Raw genomic sequence first — 12875 nt, 5'->3', positions numbered from 1 at the left:
CTTTGGCATTATGATTCTTAAGATACACTTTAGATTCTCCACTCCATGAACATCCATCATCGAACACTTCACCTCAATGTTTTTTTTCCTCAAACACACACACAATTCTGGTCTTTTGCCCCATTTCATATACTTGTCAATTACCCTTTTCTCTTTTCTTTCTCCTTCTATCACAGAAAAAAACATTGTATTTTAATTTTTCCATATGCAAAAACATTAATTTATGAGATGGACCACTGACAACAATCTGAGGTCACAAACTATTCCAATAGGGAACTTCCATTTCCAAAAGGAATTCTGATGCCAGCTACTAAGTTCATAAAGCTTCCATTCCTATAATTGTTAAATGTGGAAAGTGCAATATTCTATGAAATATTAATAGAGATAGCTTGCCACTTACAGAAGGAATATTAGAGTTGTTTTCCTAAGGATGATTAGATTTCAATCAGATGCTGTACACTTATTTAAACTAATTTGGACATGCGTCACCTTCAGGAAGCCTTGATATTTATTATACAAACAATTATTAGCAGAGAATAAGTGTGTTTGTACAGTCTTTTCACTGACTTGATGAACTCCTAGCTCTCTGATCTTTCTCATGCACTGACTGCATCTAGAATGTAAGATTCTTTGGACACATAAAACGACATGCCAGAAACAGGACTGTGGGATTTCTATCAGAATCAGGTAATTAGAAACTCTTCCAAGCCAATGGCTGACCTGGCTGATTAACAATTAATTCTCTGGTGGTATAATAGTTTCAGAGCTCTTAGAGCCCAAAGATTTCTTTTTTTTTTTTCTTTTGGTTTTAATTTTTATTTATTTTTGAGAGAGAGACAGAGTTCCAGCAAGGAAGGGACAGAAAGACACAGAGAGAGAGAAAGAATCAGAAGCAAGCTCCAGGCTCTGAGCTGTCAACACAGAGCCCAAAGCAGGGCTTGAAATCATGAACTAAAAGATCATGACCTGAGCTGAAGTCAGATGCTTAACAAGTCTGTTAAGCCACCCAGGTGCCCAGAGCACAGAGATTTCTTAGTGTCGTGGTCATATTTTTGTCAAACTCTTACACAAAAATAAATAATTCCATGTAGTATTTTCTTACTACAATAGGCAACTTAATAAATATAATGCCCTAAATCCTTAGCACCTATTTGGTGAACATCAGAATCCAATTAGACACTGACACTCTTATTTCCCATTTCACATTGATTTTCATGTGACACGAGTTTTATTATAGCAACTATCTTTGTAAAGATATGACACAGCCATTGCACCTAAAGGCTTAAGTTATAGCCTTGGGAAAAAAAAGTAATCTGATAAAATGTATGTCCTAATAGGGCTTACATCTTATTGGCTATGAGTCAGATAGAAACCAGAAAATAAATTTTTAAAGTAAACGTGATGTTAGAAGGAGATATTTGCCATTAAGAAAGGTAAAGGATAGAAGGGCATAGGTACTGTAGAGTATAGAGAATTTAAAATGTACTGCCCATTTTAAATTGGGCAGTACAAAAAGGCTTCTGAGGATGGGGCATTTTGGCAATGTCTTGAAGGAAATGATAGATTGAATTGTTTCCTCAAAGGTTTCTGAGACAGGGATAAAAATATGAGAAAGACCCTGAGGCAGGTATAAATCTGCCTAGTGACTTCAAAAAACATCAAGAAAGTCAGTGTGACTGGAAATGAGTGAGCGCACATAGAAAATGGATTGTAGACAAATTATAAAAGGATTTAAGGGTTCAGTGTAAGGGCTTAGGCTTCTACTCTGATGCCAAAACAAACAAACAAACAAACAAACAAAACACCCAAAAACATTAAAGCGTTTCAAGCACAGAAGTAAAGCAAGATTAGGTAACCCATAGTTAACATGAATCTCTTGGCTGCTCTGCTGAGACTAGACTTTATGTAGGAAAGAAGAAAGACCAGGTGAAACATGATCGCAATCCAGGCTAAAGTTGGCGATATCCTGAATCAGGATAATAGTAGTGCAGGTGGAGAGAAATAGTTTTATTTTCCATATATTTTTAATTGGAGCTAATATGACTTGTAGATGAATTCGATTTGGAAGTTAAGGGAGAGAGGATTCAAAGATGTCTCTAAGTACTTCCCTAAGAACTATTGGACGGATATAAGAACCCGTTGAAAGGAAGATAATGAATTTGGTATAGAATTTATTAAGATAGAGACTGTTGCCAAATATCCAGTGTCCTCTAAGATCATCAACAAACATTTTATCTCTTACTTAATAAAGGATATTGCTTCAGAAATTCCCCCTCCTACCAAATGTGCCACTTTATAGCATGTGGAATATTTTGAGTTGAAAGCACATGAGACTTTGCAGACTCAAAGAGAAACTTTGGTCTCTCCCTTAACCACAGAAGAATATGAATTGGGGGCCTTTTCCAGAATAAGTGTTAATAACAAAGTTATTAACAGAGGTAAATTTTATCTGAGTGACCCATCTGTATGTCAGAGCAAACATTTAATTACCAAATGTCTGCTCTTCTTATCGCCCAGTGAAGTGCTTCCCTTTCCTCTGAAATCCCAACTCCCTACCAACTTCTCCTTCCAACAAAATGACATCCATACCTCATTTTGCTTAACTGTCTTTGCCTGTATGGATTCCCTGTATGTATGCCTACTAAATTCGTTAGACTGACTCATACCAATTTAATTCTTAGTCTATCCAAAAGGACCTTTGAGGGGAGAGGAATTCTTGTTCCCAGACATAAAGTCATTGTCATCAACATAAAAAGACCTTCAGATATTCTCAGTTGAATTCAGTTGAGTTATCTATACTGTCTCCAAATTGTCCCCCCATAGTCATTAATACACTCATTCTGATCACAAGTTTAAATCATAAACAGTTTTCAGAAACATTTACTTTTGTTCACCAAACCCAATGTTTAGATCTAAGTTCATATTGCTGAATCTATCAGCAGCTATAGATAATCTCTTTCTCCTGCATCAAACATTTTCTTTACTTGAATTATCTTGAGTTTTCCACTGGATGTTCTCTCTCTCTCTCTCTCTCTCTCTCTCTCTCTCTCTGATTCTTTCTTCTGGTGAGTATCCCTTCAACTCCCTTACTGTAAATGTTAGAGTGACCCAAGACTCATGTCATGGACTCCTTTCTTGTCTCTATCTTCATGTATTCCCTGGTGATGAAGAAGTTGAGATACAGAATAAAATGTTAGAGTCAACAGAAATCATTTAGGAAAAACTAGACTGTTCAAGTTGGGATACCACAGACCAAAGCATGAGGTAAAAAAAATGCAGTAATTGAAATTAAAGTTATGGAGAAATTATTATTATTGCTAATTAAAAGATAGAAATGACCATGATGATGGGTGGCTGAGCTGGAGTGAAAGACAAGAAGTTTAGAGAAGAGAAATTCAACTGAAGAGGAAGACACAGCCTTAATGGAGTCATCAACATAGATGTGAAATTAACAAGTCTGAAGAAATAATAGATGATAGAGAGTGAGAGTGATCCAAGAGATGAAACCTTATCAGAAAACAAGGGTTCTGATGAGCAGTAGTTGATTTGAAGAGAAAGGACAAGTAGCAGTATAAATTTATGCAACTAAAATAAAAATGGGGTTTTTTAGAGATATGGGAATGAGGATGAATTTTAAATGGAAATAAAAAGCTAGACAGTAGTTTTCAAATATACCCACACAGTGTAATTACTCAGAGAGCTGAATACATGCTAATGTTTAAACCCCATCCCTAGCAATCCTGATGATTTTAGTCTGGGCACATCCTCAGCATTGTTATTTTTAAAGTCCTCAAGAAATTGGTTATGTGAAACCAAGAGTACTTATCGACCCTTGGTTTCAGTAAATATGAGGAATGGGGAATATATCAACCCCATAAGACTTACAGGCTATAACTTGACCCCAACAAAAGAGAAGTTTTATTCAGAGAATAAAGGTTAAGAGAAAGGTGGCCTCATTTGATTATTCTCTGATGATTAATCATGGATTTCCAGGACTGAAGGAACGTTTTTGGAATTTGGGAAAGGCAAGGGGATGGGAGATGGACTGTGCTGTATGATAATTAGATTGGAGTAAATGAGAAGAGCTGATTCTTGAGTGAATGAAGAATGAAGTAAGAAGCACATCAGATTCTTTTTATGGGTCTTCAAGATAGATGGTGATGGAAGGCTGTAAGTTTGAGGTAGAGTATTGGATGGTCATTGTGGCCTTTTCTCAACACCTACCTATCGATGGAGGCAGAGCTTATATATGTGGCAATCTTGTTCTAAGGTTCTCTCTTGACCCGTTATTTCTCTGAAAGGAGGCCATATTCTTCTGAAAGACAAACTTCTGTGAACAGCAGATTTTGAAATCCTAGAGGAAGATAAAGGGGTGGCTTTATCATTAATGTCTCAAACAATTTAAGAATGTCTGCTACTATATTGTGACTTAATATTCATTTTCAAGGTCTAGGTGATGAAAGAAAATAGAAAGCTTTCATAAATAACTTAGAAAGTGGTCATTATTTTACTTGTAGATCTTTATCGTTACTAAAAGAAACCCTACAAGACAATATTTTGAAGCACAACATAGCTACTGAAAGATTTACAAAACAGGTAGAAACATAATATGCTCTAAAAATCAATAGCTTTTCTACATGCACATAATAAATTAAGTGACAATGTAAAGAATAAATAACACCAGAAATTCCAAATTCCAAGCTTCATGTCCTTGTCCTCAGAGAATAGAATAAGGTTGTAGCTGTTTTAAGTAAAAAAGAACAGTTTCATAGGGCTTGGAAAGTGAGAAAAGGAAAAAGAAAAGGAAGAAGCATGATGAGACAGAGAAGAAAAAATTGGTAAAAAAGAGACATTTCAATCAACTGTTGAGCTTGGTTCCCCTTGTCAACACCCGAAAAGGGGGAGAGGGTTACAAATAATCAAATCCCTTGCAAATCTGGTAAAGGTCTTTAAATACTCTTTCTGAAATGAGGCAAATCTTTGACAAAGGCAAGAACAGATAAATGCAGGAAGATATTAGAAAAGAAAAGTATAAAATGAGAGAAAGACGAGAGCAAAGAGCCTGATAAGAGAAACAACTGTTAGACAAATGAGGAAGGGAAAGAGCTCTCAATCTCTGAACAACATAGTAGAAATATATATATTTTTAATAGACGTATGTAGCCCTTAACCCTGCCTATAATATTTCCATAACATGAAATTAGATTTTTTGCACAATGCCAAGTATTCCGAAAATGTTTCTTTCTAAGAGGCATTAAATTATGGAAAATTACATCTGATATACATTTTCTACGAGGTAAAATATTTACAGAACACCTGGCTGGCTAAGATGGTAGAGCATAACTCCTGGTCTCAGGGTTGTGAGTTTGAGCCCTGTATTGGGTGTAGAGAGTACTTAAAAAATGCTGAAAAACAATTTTTAGAATTTATAAATAATTTATATATATAATTATATACTTTATATAATATTTATATATAACATATATATTTTTTAGTCATATTGATGGTTGATGACTTTTGGTATAGTTTATATCATCTTGTAAGAAGAAATTGTTACCTTATTTAATTATGCTATTTTCGTAATCATTATTACCTGAGAAGTCTTTCACACACCAATGAATATATGGATTATTTAATGGAAAAGCAAATAGCATTCATCCTTTGGGGAAAATGTTGTTGTGTTTTATTCATTTTGTTAATTTGTTTGCCCTATTTTTTAAAGAAATAGTCGACATTCATTCAAATTAGATAAAAAGAGTATTTTGTTATTTTTATTTTTGTAAGCACATCAGAAACTGCATGACGTTAGCAATTTTAATTGATATAACCCAAGGAAATAAAAATGTTATAAAGGGAAAGCCCATAAAAAATAGTTTAGAAACAAATGACAATTTGGAAATAATATTGTAAGGCATATAGAGACAAAAGATTTAGATACTTAATTTCCAATAAAAGTGAAATACATAATAATAAAAGATAATCAAGGCTTAATTAATTTTGATCATGAATCAAATTTTTATTTCAAATTTGCTGCAAGTGAAGAGTCATCTTATAAAAGCTAATTCAAAATCACTTTTTGGCAGAGATATTTGTAGTGGAAATATAAAGACCTTATATAAACAGCTGTTAGGCTGCATTAAAAACCAAAAATGTGGTAAAAGATCATTAGATTCCTAGCAAGTCTGTTTAGAGATCTTTAAAGGTTTTTTCCTAAGATGGACATTTTGTTGAATGAATTTCTAAGAACACTCATTAAGCTCATTAAAGTGCGTCAGAAAATTGCTCCTGCATTCTTTCAAGAATGCTAATTTCGTTTCCAGAGGATCAACTACTCACATTAGACCACAAAGTTATGCCACATTCTAGGACTGGAACACTTTTCAAAGCCCCCTTTTTAAAATAGGCAAAATTGAAAGATTTATGTGTTTTGTGCTAATGTCATTATTTGAATTTAGGTTAGAGTCAATTTCCTTTTACACTTTCCATATATGTAGATGTAGGCTTCTATATTTATCAGATGATGACAACCCAGACTATCAGCAATATTTATTCACACATTGGCATTATTATTTAGACTGTTTGCTTTATTAGTGCATATTTTCCAGGCAAATTCTCATCATTATCATTATTATCAGAATGATTCGGTCAGTGGGAGAATTTTTATTTAAACTTAAGCCTTTCTAGGATTCATATTTTATTTGCCATTTTTGTATTTTTATAGATTCTGAGTTATAGATCTATAAAATTCATTAATTAAGAATTAAATTTCATGACTTTATGTTCAAAATAAATACCAAGGGTCATGTATAGCTGTTAAATAGTCCAAGGACAGAGAAATAGCTTTCTTATGGAGTATCTTATGATACTTCAGGGCTGCATTTTGGATTTCTTCTGCAGTGTCGGTATATATTTTTCTTTTCATTGACCTTATCACCCAGTCTACTTTTCAACCAGAAACCAAGTACCCAGTGATTTAAATATTTGGAATTACCCTCTTTCTTCAAGATGTTTCATTTTGTGAGGGTTCCTGGCCTTTTATTTTTTATTTATTTTTAATTTTTAATATTTATTTATTTTTGAGAGAGAGAGAGAGAATGAGTTTGGGAGAGATAAAAAGAGGGGGAGACACAGAATCTGAAGCAGGCTCCAGGCTCTGAGTTGTCAGCACAGAGTCCAACAAGGGGTTCAAACTCAAGAATAAGGAGACTATGACCTGAGTGGAAGTCGATGCATAACCAACTGAGCCACCTGGTGCCCCTTTAGAGAATAAAATTTTTCAAACCTATAGGACAGATAATCTCCAAGGTATGGATAAAGTACAAGTTTAAATTTGGGGGAGAACTTTAAGACACCATTTCCATATATAAAATGCAAACTTTTTTTTCCCTTAACAGATGCCTTAAAGTACTTAATTAAATGCAGTTTATCTTTAACTATAATCCTTCTAATCATCTTCAGTTTTATACACCCTATTTACATAATTATACCCTGTCTTGAAGGACAGATGTTACACATTGATCCATGCAGGTAACTATATCCACATGAAAACAAAGTAATTATAAAATGTCTGGCAACCATTATGAGTAGTTTTGTAAACAAGTTCATCTATATATAATATTTCAACAGAATCATTATAAACTCTGTCAGTTGCACTGATTGCAAATTATTGTTTAATTTTTCACAAGTGTGTTGTAGTTAGAACTGTGAAAAATTTAATCCAATGTTCTTTATCAAAGGGCAGGAGTAGTTTTTCTAAGCTGTGACCATTGTTAAGAGTAGAGCTGAAACCTGCAAAATTAAGGATTACAGATTAAGAACAAAAGGAAAAGGGTCTTCATCATATGCTTACCAGAAAATAAAGTTTTTAAGAATTATACCTCTTGATTTTTCTTCTAGAATATTTGGTCTGCAGCTTCCAATTCATGGCAGGACATTCGGACTAGTGTTACACAAAAGCAGAAATCACCAGATAATGACAGGACTGAATGGTTCAATTAGTTTATTTCAGTAACTAACAATATTATAGCAGGGAGTGCGGAATTCCCTATTGACAGTGTAGTACATAAAAGGAGACCTTCCGTGTAACAGTTTCAAAAACATGTAGAAGGTCTTATGGGATAGTGCATGAATAGGAAAATCCATATGTAAAGTCAAATAAGTACACAGACAGAAGGAATTTTAGCTTCTCTTTAGATGTGGAAAACATATTGGGTTATTTTTTTCTTGTTTTCTGACTTACCTATTAATTGGCACAAAAACAAGACAACAGGTAAATGACCCTTTGAAGAGTGCAGCTTTGAGTTGAGTGGGGCAAAATCTCTCTCATCCAGCTCTTTGCAAGGGGGCTTGGCTGCAGTTGCCACTGTTCTGTCTTCAGCTTTACGAGGTTTCCCATGGCCAAAAATGCTCTAAGTCATCTCTGAGTTACAAAGTATTCAGCAAACAAAGGCAAGGCAGAGTTGCCAGAAATGGACACCTGATTTCCATGACAAATATGGTCGTGCTGTATTAACTAGTGGAGCCACTTTCTGTGTTGCTATGTGGGCGTAGATGGCAACACAAATTAGAATAGAATAAAATCTGTCCCCAGTTGGCAGAGCCACCCCAAAGAAATGGAGAGATCAGCAATCAATCATCCCAGCCGGTGTAATATTGAATTGTTTAAAAACCAACTCATAAATGATGCCAAGTAAAAGCACTGTGCACCCATTAAAATATGCATGATTGAAGAAATAAAGTATATTTGAAACCTTCAAAAAAATCTCTGCCATCCAGAAAAATATAAAGAAAACAAAAAATACCTTCTCTTTCTTTATTATAAGAAAATGTCTACCAAAACATTGTAAAGTGCTACCATTGTTCTCCAATGTATACACTTCCTCCTTTTAGGAAAAGAAATAAAAATACACCTTAATATATTTGCCTTTTAACTGTATGCATATATTTACAGTCAAGCAAATAATAGTAGATAGCACTTAAAATTTCAAATGTAGTTTTTAAATGCAATCTTTCAAAATAAATTTATGATAATGTCTGTTTTATACAAATAGTTTACCTTTTTTAATTTAAATGTTATAAAGACCTAACATATTTGCATATACAGAAGGTCACAAATATAACAATTGTTTCGCGGTGACTAAATACTCTTTATGCATTTAAATTCTTTAAAATATTACTCATTAATTAGCTCACACAATATGAGTTTAAATACCTAATGCCAATTATGTAAGTTTATACTACAGAACTAATATATTATTAATCAAATTCTTAAATTAAAAAACTTACATTTTAATGTTTATTTATTTTTGAGAGAAAAAGAGACAGAGCATGAGTGGACGGGAGGGTGGAGAGAGAGTGGGACACAGAATCTGAAGAAGATTCCAGGCTCTGAGCAGCCTGATGTTGGGCTCGAACTTGGGAATGGTGAGATCTTGACCAGAGCTGAAACCAGATTAACCGACTAAGCTACCCAGGCACCCCCAAAAACCTGCATTTTAATTTGATTTCTGAAAACAATAAAACTTTACTGATATTAAAAATTTATTAGTGAGTTATATCAAACACACTTTAGATAAATATCCATACGTGCATACTAATGAAAATAAGTGAGTGAATAAATTAATACATGAAGAGCCACAGTTTTGTGGAAAAGAATTCCAACTAATGTACGTAGATACTCCATCCTAATGGAAGGAGAACGAAAATCCCTATTCATTAAGTTTGCACTCCATATAGTGACTTCCTTCCAAAAAGTACCATGTGTATAGAAAGAGAAAAAAAGTAATATTACAGAAAAAAGACTTGACAAACCCTACTACGGCTAGGTGATCAAGGTCAACATCAACACTCAGATCTCTTGATGGTAGTGTATATCCTTGATATTATCATATCTTATAAAACTGGCATCTTGCCTCTGGGTTCTTCCTCCCAGGAACCCAAAGCCTTAATTTAATGATAGAAAAGAATCACACTACTTCCAAAACATGAGCTTCCCACAACTTTCCTCACCAGTATTATAGAAACCATCACGATCATCAAAAATAAGGAAAGGCTGGAGCACCTGGGTGGCTCAGTCTGTTAAGCATCAGACTTCAACTCAGGTCATGATCTCACAACTAGTGAATTCAAGCCCCGCATCTGGCTTTCTGCTGTCAACACATATCCTCTGTCGCCCTCTGTCTCTGCCTCTCTCTCTCTTTCTCAAAAATAAATGTGCATTAAAAAAAAAAAAAAAGAAAGAAAGTCTGGGAAACTGTCGGAGCCAATAGAAGCCTAAGGAGACAAGACAACTAAATGCAATTCTGTTGCCTGGACAGAACTGATGACAGAAAGATGCAAGGACCTGTCTGTGTTAATAGAAACCAAGAAGATCTCTGGGCAAGTTTCGCAGGTTATGCTTGAGACATTGATAGCCTCTCTTATACTCATTTGGGTGCGTTTCAGAGGACTCCTTAAGTTTATGGAAGTGTAAGAAAATTGCTTAGATCATATCAAGAATGCTAATTCATTCCCAATGGAGCAGGTAATTTCAAAAAAGACCTGCTTCAGCTCAGGTTTGGAACAAATTTTGTTCATACAAATAAAATAGCAATGTGATATCACTGAATCAATGACTATAAAAAATGAACAAAACAGTTGGCAATGCTGTAGCAAAATGGGCATTTTTCCATATATTAAGGGGTAGTATAATTTGTTTCAATCTTTAAAGAGCAGTATTTTAAAGTTTTATTTGTATTTATTCTGATAGAGTGTGCATGCACATTCACACATGAGTGTGGAGGGGCAGAGACAGACAGACAGAGAGAGAGAGAATTCCAAACAGGCTCTGCACAGACAACAGAGAGAAAGTCTGATACAGGGCTCGAACTCACGAACCTTGATATCATTACCTGAGCCTAGATCAAGAGTCAGAATCTTAACTGACTGAGCCACCCAGGTGCTCCAGCAGAATAATGTATTTTTCAAAAGTGTGCAATTTGACGCTGCTATCTTAATTCTAGATCCATACTTACCCTTAATAATTACATGAAAGCAGATTCATCTAGAAAAATGTTTGTTACCAATGTTTGCAAAAGTAAATAAAGACAAAAAATATAGAAAATCAGATCCAATTCTATTCTTATTAATTATATGTAGATGCTAAAATAGGGATAGTCAAACTTGGTCTAGCAGGAAGTAACTTATTTTTGTAAATAGTGTTTTTCCAGAAAATAGTTATTCCCACTTGGTTACATAGCAAGCAGAAAATAAGAAAATCATTCAAATGAAAGTCGAGAATAGGCAAGTGAGAAATTTCACCTTTTTCATTATTTTGTTGAGGGCTATGTAACTATTCTATAGGTAAGCAAAGTATAAAATGAAATAATAATGTATTGTGCTTTTAGGCATGAGGATTTCATTTGTCAATCAGAGAAGAATTTATGTAACTGAGCAAAATGACATAGTATTGTTAAACTGGTTTATCAGTTTCCTTGTACAGGTATGTTTAATTTTGGTGACCAAGTTACTTGGTCATAAAATGTTTGTAAAATGTTACCACTAGTTCTATCCCTCCTGGGTTGATTGCTATCTGCTTTTGACTAGAAGATAGATGATCAATCTGAAGTAATAAAGCTTTAAGTTGAGCCCTTTTATAGGGTTTTTGCAGTTTGTAAGGTTGTTCTTATTATCCTTTAAAATAATTTAAGGAACAAATTACAGTACTTTCAGATGTGATTACATTCCACTGCTCTCATTTCTTCCTGAGCATAAAGACTGAATATTATACCAGTTTATCATTTTATCAAGCATATCATTTTAGAAGGCACATTAGCATTTTTAGGCACTCATGGAAAAACTCATTTTAAAATTTTGCTTTCTATTTCAAATTTCATCTTCAGCTTTTTAATGAATTAGGAAAACTCATTTTTAAATTTTGCTATGTTAAAATTTCATCTTCTCTTTTTAATGGATTGTTTGTATCTCTCATTCCTTACATAGAAATAGAAGACAAGAACACCTATTTAACCACATGGTAGCCACCCCACAAGGTGATCATATTTGGTGGTGAACTATTTTTCTTTTTTTCCCAATATGGGCTGTATTTTTTAAATTTCCAGTCTTAGATGATGACCTGATTTGTTTATTCACCCTTTCAAAAATTATTTTTATGTGCCATATAGTGAAATAATAAGTTCTGGTGATGAAGAAAATAATAACATATGCATAAAAATCAATTCCATAACTGGGTTCACACTGTAATGGTAAAAGGCATTTGGCGATCAAACAAATAAGTGTATGAAGAAAATAAAATAGTATTATGAAAAAGAGAGGGTATAGAGGTAATGAGGTTTTAATGGAGTGGTCAGGAAATTCCCTTCCAGAGAAATGGCCACTGCAACTTGTTAATAAATCATCCTATAAAAATCCTTGATTTACAAATCAGGGAATATGGCCAGTTAGATACTCAGAGGGAGCCTCCTGACCAAAGCACCTCACACATAAAATGTTTGACATAAAATGATAATATAAAACAACAAAATATTGTAGTAAATCATTAAGCTGGGGTGTATAATATATATGTTATACATAATACATATACAATATATATGCATACATTTATACACCTCATATATTTATTAAATATATAACATATACATCAAATGTGCATATATATGTGTGTGTGTCTCTGTGTGTGTGTGTGTATATATATATATATATATATATATATACACATACACATACATATACATATGCGTATATATGTGACAAACCATTCTTTAAAATAGAGGGAAACACTAGGAGATATGCAATATCAAATTTGATATAAATACTTCTCCTGAAACTTGGAAAATATACTTTCATGTTCTGTGGAATTCAGAGGATCAAATGATAAA

General features: G+C 33.7%; 1 pseudogene; it reads left to right on the top strand.

Moving 5' to 3' along the window:
* Positions 1–648: 648 nt before the first annotated feature.
* Positions 649–8679, top strand: LOC120225228 (annotated as a pseudogene).
* Positions 8680–12875: the final 4196 nt, after the last annotated feature.

This window comes from Hyaena hyaena, unplaced genomic scaffold (assembly GCF_003009895.1).
Source record: "Hyaena hyaena isolate Hyena2069 unplaced genomic scaffold, ASM300989v1 scaffold_1357, whole genome shotgun sequence".
In the NCBI taxonomy this organism is placed as follows: Eukaryota; Metazoa; Chordata; class Mammalia; order Carnivora; family Hyaenidae; genus Hyaena; species Hyaena hyaena.
This window is presented reverse-complemented; position numbering and strand designations above follow the sequence as displayed.